This window comes from Schistocerca gregaria, chromosome X (genome assembly GCF_023897955.1).
Source record: "Schistocerca gregaria isolate iqSchGreg1 chromosome X, iqSchGreg1.2, whole genome shotgun sequence".
Classification (NCBI taxonomy): Eukaryota; Metazoa; Arthropoda; class Insecta; order Orthoptera; family Acrididae; genus Schistocerca; species Schistocerca gregaria.
This window is the reverse complement of record NC_064931.1, coordinates 2,102,920-2,125,468: the sequence shown is the minus strand read 5'-3', so window position 1 is coordinate 2,125,468 and position 22,549 is coordinate 2,102,920.

The following is a 22,549-nucleotide window of genomic DNA, read 5'->3' as shown; positions in this document are numbered from 1 at the left end:
AATCCCGATGCAATTTCTTTGTTTCATCAACACGTTGAAGGTCCACTGATAACAGAATGATTCCAGATGTGCATCGGATACTACTACTGGTCTTCCAATGAACGATCAAAGCGTAGACTGTTTGAGAATTACTCCCATGGGGGAAAGTGCGCATGGTGTCTGTTGTATTCAATCCCGATGCTATTTCTGTGTTTCATCAACACTCTGATACTCCACAGGTTACAGAATGCATCCAGATGTGCATCGGAAACTACTACTGGATTTCCAGGGAACGATCAAAACGTTGAATGTTTGAGACATTACTCTTATGGAGGAAAGTGCGCATGGTTACTGTTGTATTCAATTCCGATGCAATTTCTGTGTTTCATCAGCACTTTGAAGGTCCACAGATTACAGAATGAATCCAGATGTGCATCGGAAACAATTACTGGTCTTCCAGGGGACGATCAAAGCGTAGACTTTTTGAGAATTACTAACATGGAGGAAAGTGCGCATGGTGACTGTTGTATTCAATCCCGATGCAATTTCTGTGTTTTATCAACACTCAGATACTCCACAGATTACAGAATGCCTCCAGATGTGCATCGGTAACTACCACTGGTCTTCCAGGGAACGATCAAAGCGTAGACTGTTTGAGACATTACTCCCATGGAGGAAAGAGCGCATGGTGACTGTTGTATTCAATCAAGATGCATTTTCTGTGTTTCATCAACCCTCTGATAGTCGACAGATTACAGAATACCTCCAGATGGGCATCGGAAACTAACACTGGTCTTCCAGGGAACAATCAAAGCGTAGACTGTTTGAGACATTACTAACATGGATCAAAGTGCGCATGGTGACTGTTGTATTCAATCCCGATGCAATTTCTGTGTTTCGTCAACACTTTGAAGGTCCACAGATTACAGAATGCCTCCAGATGTGCATCGGAAACTACTACTAGTCTTCCAGGGAACGATCAAAGAGTAGACTGTTTGAGACATTGCTCAAATGGAGGAAAGTGCACATGGTGGCAGTTGTATTTAATCACGATGCAATTTCTGAGTTTCATCAACACTTTGATAGTCCACAGATTACAGAATGCCTCCTGATGTGCATCGGAAACTACTACTGGTCTGCCAGGGAACGGTCAAAGCGTAAACTGTTTGAGACATTACTCCCATGGAGGAAAGTGCGCACTGTGCCTGTTGTATTCAATCCCGATCCAATTTCTGTGTTTCATCAACAGGCTGATAGTCAACGGATTTTAGAATGCCTCCAGAAGTGCATCAGAAACTACTACTGGACTTCCAGGGAACGATCAAAGCGTTGACTTTTTGACAATTACTAACATGGAGGAAAGTGCGCATGGTGACTGTTGTATTCAATCACGATGCAATTTCTGTGTTTCATCAACATTCAGATACTCCTCAGATTACAGAATGCCTCCAGATGTTCATCGTAAACTAACACTGGTCTTCCAGGGAACGATCAAAACATAGACTGTTTGAGACATTACTAACATGGAGGAAAGTTTCGATGGTGACAGTTGTATTAAATCCCGATGCAATTTCTTTGTTTCATCAACACTTTGAAGGTCCACAAATTACAGAATGATTCCAGATGTGAATCGGAAACTACTACTCGTCTTCCAGGGAACGATCAAAGCGTAGACTGTTTTACAATTACTCCCATGGAGGAAAGTGCGCATGGTGTCTGTTGTATTCAATCCCGATGCAATTTCTGTGTTTCATCAACACTCAGATACTCCACAGATTACAGAATGCCTCCAGATGTGCATCGGTAACTACCACTGGCCTTCCAGGGAACGATCAAAGCGTAGACTGTTTGAGACATTACTCCCATGGAGGAAAGTGCGCATGGTGACTGTTGTATTCAATCAAGATGCATTTTCTGTGTTTCATCAACCCTCTGATAGACGACAGATTACAGAATACCTCCAGATGGGCATCGGAAACTAACACTGGTCTTCCAGGGAACAATCAAAGCGTAGACTGTTTGAGACATTACTAACATGGAGGAAAGTGCGCATGGTGACTGTTGTATTCAATCCCGATGCAATTTCTGTGTTTCATCAACACTTTGAAGGTCCACAGATTACAGAATGCCTCCAGATGTGCATCGGAAATTACTACTAGTCTTCCAGGTAACGATCAAAGAGTAGACTGTTTGAGACATTGCTCAAATGGAGGAAAGTGCACATGGTGACAGTTGTATTTAATCACGATGCAATTTCTGAGTTTCATCAACACTTTGTTAGTTCACAGATTACAGAATGCCTCCTGATGTGCATCGGAAACTACTACTGGTCTTCCAGGGAACGATCAAAGCGTAAACTGTTTGAGACATTACTCCCATGGAGGAAAGTGCGCACTGTGCCTGTTGTATTCAATCCCGATCCAATTTCTGTGTTTCATCAACAGGCTGATAGTCCACGGATTGCAGAATGCCTCCAGATGTGCATCAGAAACTACTACTGGACTTCCAGGGAACGATCAAAGCGAAGACTTTTTGAGAATTACTAACATGGAGGAAAGTGCGCATGGTGACTGTTGTATTCAATCACGATGCTATTTCTGTGTTTCATCAACATTCAGATACTCCTCAGATTACAGAATGCCTCCAGATGTGCATCGGAAACTATTACTGGTCTTCCAGGGAACGATCAAAACGTAGACTGTTTGAGACATTACTAACATGGAGGAAAGTTTCGATGGTGACTGTTGTATTAAATCCCGATGCAATTTCTTTGTTTCATCAACACTTTGAACGTCCACAGATTACAGAATGATTCCAGATGTGCATCGGAAACTACTACTGGTCTTCCAGGGAACGATCAAAGCGTAGACTGTTTTAGAATTACTCCTATGGAGGAAAGTGCGCATGGTGTCTGTTGTATTCAATCCCGATGCAATTTCTGTGTTTCATCAACCCTCTGATAGTCGACAGATTACAGAATACCTCCAGATGTGCATCGGAAACTAACACTGGTCTTCCAGGGAACAATCAAAGCGTAGACTGTTTGAGACATTACTAACATGGAGGAAAGTGCGCATGGTGACTGTTGTATTCAATCCCGATGCAATTTCTGTGTTTCATCAACACTTTGATGGTCCACAGATTACAGAATGCCTCCAGATGTGCATCGGAAACTACTACTAGTTTTCCAGGGAACGATCAAAGAGTAGACTGTTTGAGACATTGCTCCCATGGAGGAAAGTGCACATGGTGACAGTTGTATTTAATCCCAATGCAATTTCTGAGTTTAGTCAACACTTTGATAGTCCACAGATTACAGAATGCCTCCAGATGTGTATCGGAAACTATTATTGGTCTTCCAGGGAACGATAAAACATAGACTGTTAGAGACATTACTCCCATGGAGGGAAGTGCGCATGGTGACTGTTGTATTCAATCAAGATGCATTTTCTGTGTTTCATCAACCCTCTGATAGTCCACAGAATACAGAATACCTCCAGATGTGCATCGGAAACTAACACTGGTCTTCCAGGGAACAATCAAAGCGTAGACTGTTTGAGACATTACTAACATGGAGGAAAGTGCGCATGGTGACAGTTGTATACAATCCCGATGCAATTTCTGTGTTTCATCAACACTCTGATACTCCACAGATTACAGAATGCCTTCAGATGTGCATCGGAAACTACTACTGGACTTCCAGGGAACGATCAAAGCGTTGAATGTTTGAGACATTACTCTTATGGAGGAAAGTGCGCATGGTGACTGTTGTATTCAATCCCGATGCAATTTCTGTGTTTCATCAACACTTTGAAGGTCCACAGATTACAGAATGCCTCAAGATGTGCATCGGAAACTATTACTGGTCTTCCAATGAACGATCAAAGCGTAGACTTTTTGAGAATTACTAAAATGGAGGAAAGTGCGCATGGTGACTGTTGTATTCAATCCCGATGCAATTTCTGTGTTTCATCAACACTCAGATACTCCACAGATTACAGAATGCCTCCAGATGTGCATCGGAAACTACTACTTCTCTTCCAGGGAACGAACAAAGCGTAGACTGTTTGAGACATTACTCCCATGGAGGAAGGTGCGCATGGTGACTGTTGTATTCAATCCCAATGCAATTTCTGTTTTTCATCAACACTCTGATACTCCACAGATTACAGAATGCCTCCAGATGTGCATCGCAAACTACTACTGGTCTTCCAGGGAACGATCAAAGCGTAGACTGTTTGAGACATCACTCCCATGGAGGAAAGTGCGCATGGTGACTGTTGTATTCAATCTCGATGCAATTTCTGTGTTTCATCACCAGTCTGATAGTCCACAGTTTACAGAGTGCCACCAGATGTGCATCGGAAACTACTACTGGTCTTCCATGGAACGATCAAAAAGTTGAATGTTAGAGAAATTACTCCCATGGAGGAAAGTGCGCATGGTGACTGTTGTATTCAATCAAGATGCATTTTCTGTGTTTCATCAACCCTCTGATAGTCCACAGAATACAGAATACCTCCAGATGTGCATCGAAAACTAACACTGGTCTTCCAGGGAACAATCAAAGCGTAGACTGTTTGAGACATTACTAACATGGAGGAAAGTGCGCATGGTGACAGTTGTATTCAATCCCGATGCAATTTCTGTGTTTCATCAACACTTTGAAGGTCCACAGATTACAGAATGCCTCCAGATGTGCATCGGAAACTACTACTAGTTCTCCAGGGAACGATCAAAGAGTAGACTGTTTGAGACATTGCTCCCTTGGAGGAAAGTGCACATGGTGAAAGTTGTATTTAATCACGATGCAATTTCTGAGTTTCATCAACACTTTGATAGTCCACAGATTACAGAATGCCTCCAGATGTGCATCGGAAACTACTTAAGGTCTTCCAGGGAACGATCAAAGCGTAAACTGTTTGAGATATTACTCCCATGGAGGAAAGTGGGCACTGTGACTGTTGTATTCAATCCCGATCCAATTTCTGTGTTTCATCAACAGGCTGATAGTCCACGGATTGCAGAATGCCTCCAGACGTGCATCGGAAACTACTACTGGACTTCCAGGGAACGATCAAAGCGTAGACTGTTTGAGACATTACTCTTATGGAGGAGATTAAGCATGGTGACTGTTGTATTCAATCCCGATGCAATTTCTGTCTTTCATCAACTCTCTGATACTCCACAGATTACATAATCTCTCCAGATGTTCATCGGAAACTACTTCTGGTCTTCCTGGGAACGATCAAAGCGTAGACTGTTTGAGACATTACTCCCATGGAAGAAAGTGTGCATGGTGACTGTTGTATTCAATTCCGATGCAATTTCTGTGTTTCCTCAACACTTTGAAGGTCCACAGATTACAGAATGCTTCCAGATGTGCATCGGTAACTACCACTGGTCTTCCAGGGAACGATCAAATCGTACACTGTTTGAGACATTACTCCCATGGAGGAAAGTGCGCATGGTGTCTGTTGTATTTAATCCCGAGGCAATTTCTGTGTTTCATCAACACTCTGAAGGTCCACAGATTACAGAATGCCTCCAGATGTGCATCGGAAACTACTACTGGTCTTCCAGGGAACGATCAAAGCGTAGACTGTTTGAGACATTACTCCCATGGAGGAAGATGAGCATGGTGACTGTTGTATTCAGTCCCAATGCAATTTCTGTGTTTCATCAACACTCTGATACTCCACAGATTACAGAATGCCTCCAGATGTGTATCGGAAACTACTACTGGTCTTCCATTGAACGATCAAAGCGTAGACTGTTTGAGACATTACTCCCATGTAGGAAAGTGCCTATGGTGATTGTTGTATTCAATCTCGATGCAATGTCTGTGTTTCATCAACACTCAGATAGTCCACAGATTACAGAATGCCTCCAGATGTGCATCGGAAACTAACACTGGTGTTCCAGGAACGATCAAAGCGTAGACTGTTTGAGACATTGCTTCCATGGAGGAAAGTGCGCATGGTGACTGTTGCATTCAATCCCGATGCAATTTCCGTGTTTCATCAACACTCTGATTGTCCTCAGATTACAGAATGAATCCAGATGTGCATCGGTAACTAATACTGGTCTTCCAGGGAACGATCAAAGCGTAGACTGTTTGCGACATTACTAACATGGAGGAAAGTGGGGATGGTGACTGTTGTATTAAATCCCGATGCAATTTCTTTGTTTCATCAACACTTTGAACGTCCACAGATTACAGAATGATTCCAGATGTGCATCGGAAACTACTACTGGTCTTCCAGGGAACGATCAAAGCGTAGACTGTTTTAGAATTACTCCTATGGAGGAAAGTGCGCATGGTGTCTGTTGTATTCAATCCCGATGCAATTTCTGTGTTTCATCAACCCTCTGATAGTCGACAGATTACAGAATACCTCCAGATGTGCATCGGAAACTAACACTGGTCTTCCAGGGAACAATCAAAGCGTAGACTGTTTGAGACATTACTAACATGGAGGAAAGTGCGCATGGTGACTGTTGTATTCAATCCCGATGCAATTTCTGTGTTTCATCAACACTTTGATGGTCCACAGATTACAGAATGCCTCCAGATGTGCATCGGAAACTACTACTAGTTTTCCAGGGAACGATCAAAGAGTAGACTGTTTGAGACATTGCTCCCATGGAGGAAAGTGCACATGGTGACAGTTGTATTTAATCCCAATGCAATTTCTGAGTTTAGTCAACACTTTGATAGTCCACAGATTACAGAATGCCTCCAGATGTGTATCGGAAACTATTATTGGTCTTCCAGGGAACGATAAAACATAGACTGTTAGAGACATTACTCCCATGGAGGGAAGTGCGCATGGTGACTGTTGTATTCAATCAAGATGCATTTTCTGTGTTTCATCAACCCTCTGATAGTCCACAGAATACAGAATACCTCCAGATGTGCATCGGAAACTAACACTGGTCTTCCAGGGAACAATCAAAGCGTAGACTGTTTGAGACATTACTAACATGGAGGAAAGTGCGCATGGTGACAGTTGTATACAATCCCGATGCAATTTCTGTGTTTCATCAACACTCTGATACTCCACAGATTACAGAATGCCTTCAGATGTGCATCGGAAACTACTACTGGACTTCCAGGGAACGATCAAAGCGTTGAATGTTTGAGACATTACTCTTATGGAGGAAAGTGCGCATGGTGACTGTTGTATTCAATCCCGATGCAATTTCTGTGTTTCATCAACACTTTGAAGGTCCACAGATTACAGAATGCCTCAAGATGTGCATCGGAAACTATTACTGGTCTTCCAATGAACGATCAAAGCGTAGACTTTTTGAGAATTACTAAAATGGAGGAAAGTGCGCATGGTGGCTGTTGTATTCAATCCCGATGCAATTTCTGTGTTTCATCAACACTCAGATACTCCACAGATTACAGAATGCCTCCAGATGTGCATCGGAAACTACTACTTCTCTTCCAGGGAACGAACAAAGCGTAGACTGTTTGAGACATTACTCCCATGGAGGAAGGTGCGCATGGTGACTGTTGTATTCAATCCCAATGCAATTTCTATTTTTCATCAACACTCTGATACTCCACAGATTACAGAATGCCTCCAGATGTGCATCGCAAACTACTACTGGTCTTCCAGGGAACGATCAAAGCGTAGACTGTTTGAGACATCACTCCCATGGAGGAAAGTGCGCATGGTGACTGTTGTATTCAATCTCGATGCAATTTCTGTGTTTCATCACCAGTCTGATAGTCCACAGTTTACAGAGTGCCACCAGATGTGCATCGGAAACTACTACTGGTCTTCCATGGAACGATCAAAAAGTTGAATGTTAGAGAAATTACTGCCATGGAGGAAAGTGCGCATGGTGACTGTTGTATTCAATCAAGATGCATTTTCTGTGTTTCATCAACCCTCTGATAGTCCACAGAATACAGAATACCTCCAGATGTGCATCGAAAACTAACACTGGTCTTCCAGGGAACAATCAAAGCGTAGACTGTTTGAGACATTACTAACATGGAGGAAAGTGCGCATGGTGACAGTTGTATTCAATCCCGATGCAATTTCTGTGTTTCATCAACACTTTGAAGGTCCACAGATTACAGAATGCCTCCAGATGTGCATCGGAAACTACTACTAGTTCTCCAGGGAACGATCAAAGAGTAGACTGTTTGAGACATTGCTCCCTTGGAGGAAAGTGCACATGGTGAAAGTTGTATTTAATCACGATGCAATTTCTGAGTTTCATCAACACTTTGATAGTCCACAGATTACAGAATGCCTCCAGATGTGCATCGGAAACTACTTAAGGTCTTCCAGGGAACGATCAAAGCGTAAACTGTTTGAGATATTACTCCCATGGAGGAAAGTGGGCACTGTGACTGTTGTATTCAATCCCGATCCAATTTCTGTGTTTCATCAACAGGCTGATAGTCCACGGATTGCAGAATGCCTCCAGACGTGCATCGGAAACTACTACTGGACTTCCAGGGAACGATCAAAGCGTAGACTGTTTGAGACATTACTCTTATGGAGGAGATTAAGCATGGTGACTGTTGTATTCAATCCCGATGCAATTTCTGTCTTTCATCAACTCTCTGATACTCCACAGATTACATAATCTCTCCAGATGTTCATCGGAAACTACTTCTGGTCTTCCTGGGAACGATCAAAGCGTAGACTGTTTGAGACATTACTCCCATGGAAGAAAGTGTGCATGGTGACTGTTGTATTCAATTCCGATGCAATTTCTGTGTTTCCTCAACACTTTGAAGGTCCACAGATTACAGAATGCTTCCAGATGTGCATCGGTAACTACCACTGGTCTTCCAGGGAACGATCAAATCGTACACTGTTTGAGACATTACTCCCATGGAGGAAAGTGCGCATGGTGTCTGTTGTATTTAATCCCGAGGCAATTTCTGTGTTTCATCAACACTCTGAAGGTCCACAGATTACAGAATGCCTCCAGATGTGCATCGGAAACTACTACTGGTCTTCCAGGGAACGATCAAAGCGTAGACTGTTTGAGACATTACTCCCATGGAGGAAGATGAGCATGGTGACTGTTGTATTCAGTCCCAATGCAATTTCTGTGTTTCATCAACACTCTGATACTCCACAGATTACAGAATGCCTCCAGATGTGTATCGGAAACTACTACTGGTCTTCCATTGAACGATCAAAGCGTAGACTGTTTGAGACATTACTCCCATGTAGGAAAGTGCCTATGGTGATTGTTGTATTCAATCTCGATGCAATGTCTGTGTTTCATCAACACTCAGATAGTCCACAGATTACAGAATGCCTCCAGATGTGCATCGGAAAATAACACTGGTGTTCCAGGAACGATCAAAGCGTAGACTGTTTGAGACATTGCTTCCATGGAGGAAAGTGCGCATGGTGACTGTTGCATTCAATCCCGATGCAATTTCCGTGTTTCATCAACACTCTGATTGTCCTCAGATTACAGAATGAATCCAGATGTGCATCGGTAACTAATACTGGTCTTCCAGGGAACGATCAAAGCGTAGACTGTTTGCGACATTACTAACATGGAGGAAAGTGGGGATGGTGACTGTTGTATTCAATCCCGATGCAACTTCTTTGTTTCATCAACACTTGGAAGGTCCACAGGTTACAGAATGATTCCAGATGTGCATCGGAAACTACTACTGGTCTTCCAGGGAACGATCAAAGCAAAGACTGTTTGCGAATTACTCCGATGGAGGAAAGTGCGCATGGTGCCTCTTGTATTTAATCCCGATGCAATTACTGTGTTTCATCAACACTCTGATACTCCACAGATTACAGAATTCTTCAGATGTGCATCGGAAACTACTACTGGACTTCCAGGGAACGATCAAAGGGTTGAATGTTTGAGACATTACTCTTATGGAGGAAAGTGCGCATGGTGACTGTTGTATTCAATCCCGATGCAATTTCTGTGTTTCATCAACACTTTGAAGGTCCACAGATTACAGAATGCCTCAAGATGTGCATCGGAAACTATTACTGGTCTTCCAGGGAACGATCAAAGCGTAGACTTTTTGAGAATTACTAAAATGGAGGAAAGTGCGCATGGTGACTGTTGTATTCAATCCCGATGCAATTTCTGTGTTTCATCAACACTCAGATACTCCACAGATTACAGAATGCCTCCAGATGTGCATCGGAAACTACTACTTCTCTTCCAGGGAACGAATAAAGCGTAGACTGTTTGAGACATTACTCCCATGGAGGAAGGTGCGCATGGTGACTGTTGTATTCAATCCCAATGCAATTTCTGTTTTTCATCAACACTCTGATACTCCACAGATTACAGAATGCCTCCAGATGTGCATCGCAAACTACTACTGGTCTTCCAGGGAACGATCAAAGCGTAGACTGTTTGAGACATTACTCCCATGGAGGAAAGTGCGCATGGTGACTGTTGTATTCAATCTCGATGCAATTTCTGTGTTTCATCACCAGTCTGATAGTCCACAGATTACAGAGTGCCACCAGATGTGCATTGGAAACTACTACTGGTCTTCCATGGAACGATCAAAAAGTTGAATGTTAGAGAAATTACTCCCATGGAGGAAAGTGCGCATGGTGACTGTTGTATTCAATCCCGATGCCATTTCTGTGATTCATCAACAGTCTGATAGTCCACAGATTACAGAATGGCTCCAGATGTACATCGGAAACTAACACTGGTCTTCGAGGGAACGATCAAAGCGTAGACTGTTTGAGACATTACTAACATGAAGGAAAGTGGGGATGGTGACTGTTGTATTCAATCCCGATGGAATTTCTTTGTTACATCAACACTTTGAAGGTCCACAGATTACAGAATGATTCCAGATGTGCATTGGAAACTACTACTGGTCTTCCAGGGAACGATCAAAGCGTAGACTGTTTGAGACATTCCTCCCATGGAGGAAAGTGCACATGGTGACTGTTGTATTCAATCCCGATGCAATTTCTGTGTTTCATCAACACTCAGATAGTCCACAGACTACAGAATGCCTCCAGATGTGCATCGGAATCTACTACTGGTCTTACAGGGAACGATCAAAGCGTAGACTGTTTGAGACATTACTTCCATGGAGGAAAGTGCGCATGGTGACTGTTGTATTCAATCTCGATGCAATTTCTGTGTTTCATCAACAGTCTGATAGTCCACAGATTACAGAATGACTCCAGATGTGCATCGGAAACTACTACTTGTCTTCCAGGGAACGAACAAAGCGTAGACTGTTTGAGACATTACTCCCATGGAGGAAGGTGCGCATGGTGACTGTTGTATTCAATCCCAATGCAATATCTGTTTTTCATCAACACTCTGATACTCCACAGATTACAGAATGCCTCCAGATGTGCATCGGAAACTACTACTTGTCTTCCAGGGAACGAACAAAGCGCAGACTGTTTGAGACATTACTCCCATGGAGGAAGGTGCGCATGGTGACTGTTGTATTCAATCCCGATGCAATTTCTGTGTTTCATCAACACTCTGATAGTCCACAGATTACAGAAAGCCTCCAGATGTGCATCGGAATCTACTATTGGTCTTCCAGGGGACGATCAAATCGTAGACTGTTAGAGACATTACTCCCATGGAGGAAGGTGCGCATGGTGACTGTTGTATTCAATCCCAATGCAATTTCTGTGTTTCATCAAAACTCTGATACTCCACAGATTACAGAATGCCTCCAGATGTGCATCGGAAACTACTACTGGTCTTCCAGGGAACGATCAAAGCGTAGACTGTTTGAGACATTACTCCCATGGTGGAAAGTGCGCATGGTGACTGTTGTATTCAATCTCGATGCAATTTCTGTGTTTCATCACCAGTCTGATAGTCCACAGATTACAGAATGCCTCCGGGTGTGCATCGGAAACTAACACTGGTGTTCCAGGAACGATCAAAGCGTAGACTGTTTGAGACATTGCTTCCATGGAGGAAAGTGCACATGGTGACTGTTGTATTCAATCCCGATCCAATTTCTGTGTTTCATCAACACTCAGATAGTCCACAGACTACAGAATGCCTCCGGATGTGCATCGGAAACTACTACTGGTCTTACAGGGGACGATCAAAGGGTTGAATGTTTGAGACATTACTGTTATGGAGGAAAGTGCGCATGGTGACTGTTGTATTCAATCCCGATGCAATTTCTGTGTTTCATCATCACTTTGAAGGTCCACAGATTACAGAATGCCTCAAGATGTGCATCGGAAACTATTACTGGTCTTCCAGGGAACGATCAAAGCGGTGACTTTTTGAGAATTACTAAAATGGAGGAAAGTGCGCATGGTGACTGTTGTATTCAATCCCGATGCAATTTCTGTGTTTCATCAACACTCAGATACTCCACAGATTACAGAATGCCTCCAGATGTGCATCGGAAACTACTACTTCTCTTCCAGGGAACGAATAAAGCGTAGACTGTTTGAGACATTACTCCCATGGAGGAAGGTGCGCATGGTGACTGTTGTATTCAATCCCAATGCAATTTCTGTTTTTCATCAACACTCTGATACTCCACAGATTACAGAATGCCTCCAGATGTGCATCGCAAACTACTACTGGTCTTCCAGGGAACGATCAAAGCGTAGACTGTTTGAGACATTACTCCCATGGAGGAAAGTGCGCATGGTGACTGTTGTATTCAATCTCGATGCAATTTCTGTGTTTCATCACCAGTCTGATAGTCCACAGATTACAGAGTGCCACCAGATGTGCGTCGGAAACTACTACTGGTCTTCCATGGAACGATCAAAAAGTTGAATGTTAGAGAAATTACTCCCATGGAGGAAAGTGCGCATGGTGACTGTTGTATTCAATCCCGATGCCATTTCTGTGATTCATCAACAGTCTGATAGTCCACAGATTACAGAATGACTCCAGATGTACATCGGAAACTAACACTGGTCTTCGAGGGAACGATCAAAGCGTAGACTGTTTGAGACATTACTAACATGAAGGAAAGTGGGGATGGTGACTGTTGTATTCAATCCCGATGGAATTTCTTTGTTACATCAACACTTTGAAGGTCCACAGATTACAGAATGATTCCAGATGTGCATTGGAAACTACTACTGGTCTTCCAGGGAACGATCAAAGCGTAGACTGTTTGAGACATTCCTCCCATGGAGGAAAGTGCACTTGGTGACTGTTGTATTCAATCCCGATGCAATTTCTGTGTTTCATCCACACTCAGATAGTCCACAGACTTCAGAATGCCTCCAGATATGCATCGGAATCTACTACTGGTCTTACAGGGAACGATCAAATCGTAGACTGTTTGAGACATTACTTCCATGGAGGAAAGTGCGCATGGTGACTGTTGTATTCAATCTCGATGCAATTTCTGTGTTTCATCAACAGTCTGATAGTCCACTGATTACAGAATGACTCCAGATGTGCATCGGAAACTACTACTTGTCTTCCAGGGAACGAACAAAGCGTAGACTGTTTGAGACATTACTCCCATGGAGGAAGGTGCGCATGGTGACTGTTGTATTCAATCCCAATGCAATTTCTGTTTTTCATCAACACTCTGATACTCCACAGATTACAGAATGCCTCCAGATGTGCATCGGAAACTACTACTTGTCTTCCAGGGAACGAACAAAGCGTAGACTGTTTGAGACATTACTCCCATAGAGGAAGGTGCGCATGGTGACTGTTGTATTCAATCCCGATGCAATTTCTGTGTTTCATCAACACTCTGATAGTCCACAGATTACAGAAAGCCTCCAGATGTGCATCGGAATCTACTATTGGTCTTCCAGGGGACGATCAAATCGTAGACTGTTAGAGACATTACTCCCATGGAGGAAGGTGCGCATGGTGACTGTTGTATTCAATCCCAATGCAATTTCTGTGTTTCATCAAAACTCTGATACTCCACAGATTACAGAATGCCTCCAGATGTGCATCGGAAACTACTACTGGTCTTCCAGGGAACGATCAAAGCGTAGACTGTTTGAGACATTACTCCCATGGTGGAAAAGGCGCATGGTGACTGTTGTATTCAATCTCGATGCAATTTCTGTGTTTCATCACCAGTCTGATAGTCCACAGATTAAAGAATGCCTCCGGGTGTTCATCGGAAACTACCACTGGTGTTCCAGGAACGATCAAAGCGTAGACTGTTTGAGACATTGCTTCCATGGAGGAAAGTGCACATGGTGACTGTTGTATTCAATCCCGATCCAATTTCTGTGTTTCATCAACACTCAGATAGTCCACAGACTACAGAATGCCTCCAGATGTGCATCGGAAACTACTACTGGTCTTACAGGGAACGATCAAAGCGTAGACTGTTTGAGACATTACTCCCATGGAGGAAAGTGCGCATGGTGACTGTTGCATTCAATCTCGATGCAATTTCTGTGTTTCATCAACAGTCTGATAGTCCACAGATTACAGAATGCCTCCTGATGTGCATCGGAAACTACTACTGGTCTTCCAGGGAACGATCAAAGCGTTGACTTTTTGAGACATTACTCCCATGGAGGAAAGTGCGCATGGTGACTGTTGTATTCAATCCCGATGCAATTTCCGTGTTTCATCAACACTCTGATTGTCCTCAGATTACAGAATGAATCCAGATGTGCATCGGTAACTACCACTGGTCTTCCAGGGAACGATCAAAGCGTAGACTGTTTGAGACATTACTAACATGGAGGAAAGTGGGGATGGTGACTGTTGTATTCAATCCCGATGCAATTTCTTTGTTTCATCAACACTTTGAAGGTCCACAGATTACAGAATGATTCCAGATGTGCATCGGAAACTACTACTGGTCTTCCAGGAAACGATCGAAGCGAAGACTGTTTGCGAATTACTCCAATGGAGGAAAGTGCGCATGGTGTCTCTTGTACTTAATCCCGATGCAATTACTGTGTTTCATCAACACTCAGATACTCCACAGATTACAGAATGCCTCCAGATGTGCATCGGAAACTACTACTTGTCTTCCAGGGAACGAACAAAGCGTAGACTGTTTGAGACATTACTCCCATTGAGGAAGGTGCGCATGGTGACTGTTGTATTCAATCCCAATGCAATTTCTGTTTTTCATCAACACTCTGATACTCCACAGATTACTGAATGCCTCCAGATGTGCATCGCAAACTACTACTGGTCTTCCAGGGAACGATCAAAGCTTAGACTGTTAGAGACATTACTCCCATGGAGGAAAGTGCGCATGGTGACTGTTGTATTCAATCTCGATGCAATTTCTGTGTTTCATCACCTGTCTGATAGTCCACAGATTACAGAGTGCCACCAGATGTGCATCGGAAACTACTACTGGTCTTCCATGGAACGATCAAAAAGTTGAATGTTAGAGAAATTACTCCCATGAAGGAAAGTGCGCATGGTGACTGTTGTATTCAATCCCGATTCCATTTCTGTGATTCATCAACAGTCTGATAGTCCACAGATTACAGAATGACTCCAGATGTACATCGGAAACTAACACTGGTCTTCCAGGGAACGATCAAAGCGTAGACTGTTTGAGACATTACTAACATGAAGGAAAGTGGGGATGGTGACTGTTGTATTCAATCCCGATGGAATTTCTTTGTTACATCGACACTTTGAAGGTCCACAGATTACAGAATGATTCCAGATGTGCATCGGAAACTACTACTGGTCTTCCAGGGAACGATCAAAGCGTAGACTGTTTGAGACATTCCTCCCATGGAGGAAAGTGCACATGGTGACTGTTGTATTCAATCCCGATGCAATTTCTGAGTTTCATCAACACTCTGATAGTCCACAGATTACAGAATGCCTCCAGATGTGCATCGGAAACTACTACTGGACTTCCAGGGAACGATTAAAGCGTACACTGTTTGAGACATTACTCGTATGGAGGAGAGTGCGCATGGTGACTGTTGTATTCAATCCCGATGCAATTTCTGTGTTTCATCAACGCTCTGATAGTCCACAGATTACAGAATGCCTCCAGATTTGCATCGGAAACTACTACTTGTCTTCCAGGGAACGAACAAAGCGTAGACTGTTTGAGACATTACTCCCATGGAGGAAGGTGCGCATGGTGACTGTTGTATTCAATCCCAATGCAATTTCTGTTTTTCATCAACACTCTGATACTCCACAGATTACAGAATGCCTCCAGATGTGCATCGGAAACTACTACTTGTCTTCCAGGGAACGAACAAAGCGTAGACTGTTTGAGACATTACTCCCATAGAGGAAGGTGCGCATGGTGACTGTTGTATTCAATCCCGATGCAATTTCTGTGTTTCATCAACACTCTGATAGTCCACAGATTACAGAAAGCCTCCAGATGTGCATCGGAATCTACTATTGGTCTTCCAGGGGACGATCAAATCGTAGACTGTTAGAGACATTACTCCCATGGAGGAAGGTGCGCATGGTGACTGTTGTATTCAATCCCAATGCAATTTCTGTGTTTCATCAAAACTCTGATACTCCACAGATTACAGAATGCCTCCAGATGTGCATCGGAAACTACTACTGGTCTTCCAGGGAACGATCAAAGCGTAGACTGTTTGAGACATTACTCCCATGGTGGAAAAGGCGCATGGTGACTGTTGTATTCAATCTCGATGCAATTTCTGTGTTTCATCACCAGTCTGATAGTCCACAGATTAAAGAATGCCTCCGGGTGTTCATCGGAAACTACCACTGGTGTTCCAGGAACGATCAAAGCGTAGACTGTTTGAGACATTGCTTCCATGGAGGAAAGTGCACATGGTGACTGTTGTATTCAATCCCGATCCAATTTCTGTGTTTCATCAACACTCAGATAGTCCACAGACTACAGAATGCCTCCAGATGTGCATCGGAAACTACTACTGGTCTTACAGGGAACGATCAAAGCGTAGACTGTTTGAGACATTACTCCCATGGAGGAAAGTGCGCATGGTGACTGTTGCATTCAATCTCGATGCAATTTCTGTGTTTCATCAACAGTCTGATAGTCCACAGATTACAGAATGCCTCCTGATGTGCATCGGAAACTACTACTGGTCTTCCAGGGAACGATCAAAGCGTTGACTTTTTGAGACATTACTCCCATGGAGGAAAGTGCGCATGGTGACTGTTGTATTCAATCCCGATGCAATTTCCGTGTTTCATCAACACTCTGATTGTCCTCAGATTACAGAATGAATCCAGATGTGCATCGGTAACTACCACTGGTCTTCCAGGGAACGATCAAAGCGTAGACTGTTTGAGACATTACTAACATGGAGGAAAGTGGGGATGGTGACTGTTGTATTCAATCCCGATGCAATTTCTTTGTTTCATCAACACTTTGAAGGTCCACAGATTACAGAATGATTCCAGATGTGCATCGGAAACTACTACTGGTCTTCCAGGAAACGATCGAAGCGAAGACTGTTTGCGAATTACTCCAATGGAGGAAAGTGCGCATGGTGTCTCTTGTACTTAATCCCGATGCAATTACTGTGTTTCATCAACACTCAGATACTCCACAGATTACAGAATGCCTCCAGATGTGCATCGGAAACTACTACTTGTCTTCCAGGGAACGAACAAAGCGTAGACTGTTTGAGACATTACTCCCATTGAGGAAGGTGCGCATGGTGACTGTTGTATTCAATCCCAATGCAATTTCTGTTTTTCATCAACACTCTGATACTCCACAGATTACTGAATGCCTCCAGATGTGCATCGCAAACTACTACTGGTCTTCCAGGGAACGATCAAAGCTTAGACTGTTAGAGACATTACTCCCATGGAGGAAAGTGCGCATGGTGACTGTTGTATTCAATCTCGATGCAATTTCTGTGTTTCATCACCTGTCTGATAGTCCACAGATTACAGAGTGCCACCAGATGTGCATCGGAAACTACTACTGGTCTTCCATGGAACGATCAAAAAGTTGAATGTTAGAGAAATTACTCCCATGAAGGAAAGTGCGCATGGTGACTGTTGTATTCAATCCCGATTCCATTTCTGTGATTCATCAACAGTCTGATAGTCCACAGATTACAGAATGACTCCAGATGTACATCGGAAACTAACACTGGTCTTCCAGGGAACGATCAAAGCGTAGACTGTTTGAGACATTACTAACATGAAGGAAAGTGGGGATGGTGACTGTTGTATTCAATCCCGATGGAATTTCTTTGTTACATCGACACTTTGAAGGTCCACAGATTACAGAATGATTCCAGATGTGCATCGGAAACTACTACTGGTCTTCCAGGGAACGATCAAAGCGTAGACTGTTTGAGACATTCCTCCCATGGAGGAAAGTGCACATGGTGACTGTTGTATTCAATCCCGATGCAATTTCTGAGTTTCATCAACACTCTGATAGTCCACAGATTACAGAATGCCTCCAGATGTGCATCGGAAACTACTACTGGACTTCCAGGGAACGATTAAAGCGTACACTGTTTGAGACATTACTCGTATGGAGGAGAGTGCGCATGGTGACTGTTGTATTCAATCCCGATGCAATTTCTGTGTTTCATCAACGCTCTGATAGTCCACAGATTACAGAATGCCTCCAGATTTGCATCGGAAACTACTATTGGTCTTCCAGGGGACGATCAAAGCTTAGACTGTTAGAGACGTTACTCCCATATAGGAAAGTGCGCATGGTGACAGTTGTATTCAATCCCGATGCAATTTCTGTGTTTCATCAACTCTCTGATACTCCACAGATTACAGAAAGCCTCCAGATGTGCATCGGAAACTACTACTGGTCTTCCAGGGAACGATCAAAACGTAGACTGTTTGAGACATTACTCCCATGGAGGAAAGTGCGCATGGTGTCTGTTGTATTTAATCCCGATTCAATTTCTGTGTTTCATCAACACTCTGATACTCCACAGAATACAGAATGCCTCCAGATGTGCTTCGGAAACTACTACTGGACTTACAGGGAAAGATCAAGGAGTAGACTGTTTGAGACATTACTCCCATGGAGGCAAGTGCGCATGGTGTATGTTGTATTCAATCCCGAGGCAATTTCTGTGTTTCATCAACACTCTGATACTCCACAGATTACAGAGTGCCTGCAGATGTGCATCGGAAACTACTACTGGTCTTCCAGGGAACGATCAAAGCGTAGAATATCAAAGACATTACTCCCATGGAGGAAAGTGCGCATGGTGACAGTTGTATTCAATCCCGATGCAATTTCTTTGTTTCATCAACACTTTGAAGGTCCACAGATTACAGAATGCCTCCAGATGTGCATCGGAATGTAACACTGGTGTTCCAGGAACGATCAAAGCGTAGACTGTTTGAGACATTGCTTCCATGGAGGAAAGTGCACATGGTGACTGTTGTATTCAATCCCGATGCAATTTCTGTGTTTCATCAACACTCTGATAGTCCACAGATTACAGAATGCCTCCAGATGTGCATCGGAAACTACTATTGGTCTTCCAGGGGACGATCAAATCGTAGACTGTTAGAGACATTACTCCCATGGAGGAAAGTGCGCATGGTGACTGTTGTATTCAATCCCAATGCAATTTCTGTGTTTCATCAACACTCTGATGCTCCACAGATTACAGAATGCCTCCAGATGTGCATCGGAAACTACTACTGGTCTTCCAGTGAACGATCAAAGCGTAGACTCTTAGAGACATGACTCCCATTGAGGAAAGGCGCATGTCGACTGTTGTATTCAATCTCGATGCAATTTCTGTGTTTCATCAACAGTCTGATAGTCACAGATTACACAGTGCCACCAGATGTGCATCGGAAACTACTACTGGTCTTCCATGGAACGATCAAATCGTAGAATGTTAGAGACATTACTCCCATGGAGGAAAGTGCACATGCTGACTGTTGTTTTTAATCTCGATGCAATTTCTGTGTTTCATCAACAGTCTGATAGACACAGATTACATAATGACTCCAGATGTGCATCGGAAACTACTACTGGTCTTCAAGGGAACGATCAAAGCGTAGACTGTTTGAAACATTACTCCCATGGAGGAAAGTGCGCATGGTGACCGTTGTATTCAATCGCGATGCAATTTCTGTGTTTCATCAACACTCAGATAGTCCACAGACTACAGAATGCCTCCAGATGTGCATCGGAAACTACTACTGGTCTTACAGGGAACGATCAAAGCGTAGACTGTTTGAGACTTTACTCCCATGGAGGCAAGTGCGCATGGTGTATGTTGTATTTAATCCTGAGGCAATTTCTGTGTTTCATCAACACTCTGATACTCCACAGATTACAGAATGCCTCCAGATGTGCATCGGAAACTACTACTGGTCTTCCAGGGAACGATCAAAGCGTTGACTGTTTGAGACATTACTCCGATGGAGGAAGGAGCCCATGGTGACTGTTGTATTCAATCCCGATGCAATATCTGTGTTTTATCAACAGTCTGATAGTCCACGGATTATAGAATGACTCCAGATGTGCATCGGAAACTACTACTGATCTTCCAGTGAACGATCAAAACGTAGACTGTTACAGACATTACTCCCATGGAGGAAAGTGCGCATGGTGACTGTTGTATTCAATCCCGAGGCAGTTTCAGTGTTTCATCAACATTTAAGGTTCATAGATTACAGAATGCCTCCAGATGTGCATCGGAAACTACTGCTGGTCTTACAGGGAACGATCAAAGCGTAGACTGTTTGACACATTACTCCCATGGAGGCAAGTGCGCATGGTGTATGTTGTAGTCAATCCTGAGGCAATTTCTGTGTTTCATCAACACTCTGATACTCCACAGATTACAGAATGCCTCCAGATGTGCATCGGAAACTACTACTGGTCTTCCAGGGAACGATCAAAGCGTTGACTGTTTGAGACATTACTCCGATGGAGGAAGGAGCCCATGGTGACTGTTGTATTCAATCCCGATGCAATTTCTGTGTTTTATCAACAGTCTGATAGTCCACGGATTACAGAATGACTCCAGATGTGCATCGGAAACTACTACTGGTCTTCCAGGGAACGATCAAAGCGTAGACTGTATAGAGACATTACTCAGATGGCGGAAAGTGCGCATGGTGACTGTTGTATTCAATCCCGAGGCAATTTGTGTGTTTCATCAACACTTTTAAGCTTCACAGATTACAGAGTGCCACCAGATGTTCATCGGAAACTACTACTGGTCTTCCATGGAACGATCAAAGCGAAGAATGTTAGAGACATTACTCACATGGAGGAAAGTGCGCATGGTGACTGTTGTATTCAATCCCGATGCCATTTCTTTGTTTCATCAACACCTTGAAGGTCCACAGATTACAGAATGCCTCCAGATGTGCATCGGAAACTAACACTGGTGTTCCAGGAACGATGAAAGCGTGGACTGTTTGAGACATTGCTTCTATGGAGGAAAGAGCACATGGTGACTGTTGTATTCAATCCCGATGCAATTTCTGTTTTTCATCAACACTCAGATAGTCCACATCTACGGAATGCCTCCAGATGTGCATCGGAAACTACTACTTTTCTTACAGGGAACGATCAAAGCGTAGACTGTTTGAGACATTACTCCCATGGAGGAAAGTGCGCAAGGTGACCTTTGTATTCAGTCTCAATGCAATTTCTGTGTTTCTTCAACCCTCAGATAGTCCACAGACTACAGAATGCCTCCAGATGTGCAACGGAAACTACTACTGGTCTTACAGGGAACGATCAAAGCGTAGACTGTTTGAGCCATTGCTCCCATGGGGGAAAGTGCGCATGGTGTATGTTGTATTCAATCCCGAGGCAATTTCTGTGTTTCAACAACACTTTGAAGGTGCACAGATTACAGAATGCCTCCAGATGTGCATCGGAAACTACTACTGGTCTTCCAGGGAACGATCAAAGCGTAGACTGTTTGAGAATTACTGCCATGTAGGAAAGTGCGCATCGTGTCAGTTGTATTCAATCCCGATGCAATTTCTGTGTTTCATCAACTCTCTGATACTCCACAGATTACAGAATGCCTCCAGATGTGCATCGGAAACTACTACTGTTCTTCCAGGGAACGATTAAATAATAGACTGTTTGAGACATTACTCCCATGGAGGAAGGTGCGCATGGTGACTGTTGTATTCAATCCCAATGCAATTTCTGTGTTTCATCAACACTCTGATATCCCACAGATAACAGAATGCCTCCAGATGTGCATCGGAAACTACTACTGGTCTTCCAGGGAACGATCAAAGCGTAGACTGTTTGAGAATTACTAACACGGAGGAAAGTTCACATGATGACTTTTGTATTCAATCCCGATGCAATTTCTGTGTTTCATCAACACTCTGATACTCCACAATTACAGAATGCCTCCAGATGTGCATCGGAAACTAACACTGGTCTTCGAGGGAACAATCAAAGCGTAGACTGTTTGAGACATTACTCCCATGAAGGAAGGTGCGCATGGTGACTGTTGTATTCAATCCCGATGCAATTTCTGTGTTTCATCAACACTCTGATACTCCACAGGTTACAGAATGCCTCCAGATGTGCATGGGAAACTACTACTGGTCTTCCAGGGAAGGATCAAAGCGTAGACTGTTAGAGACATTACTCCCATGGAGGAAAGTGCGCACGGTGACTGTTGTATTCAATCCCGAT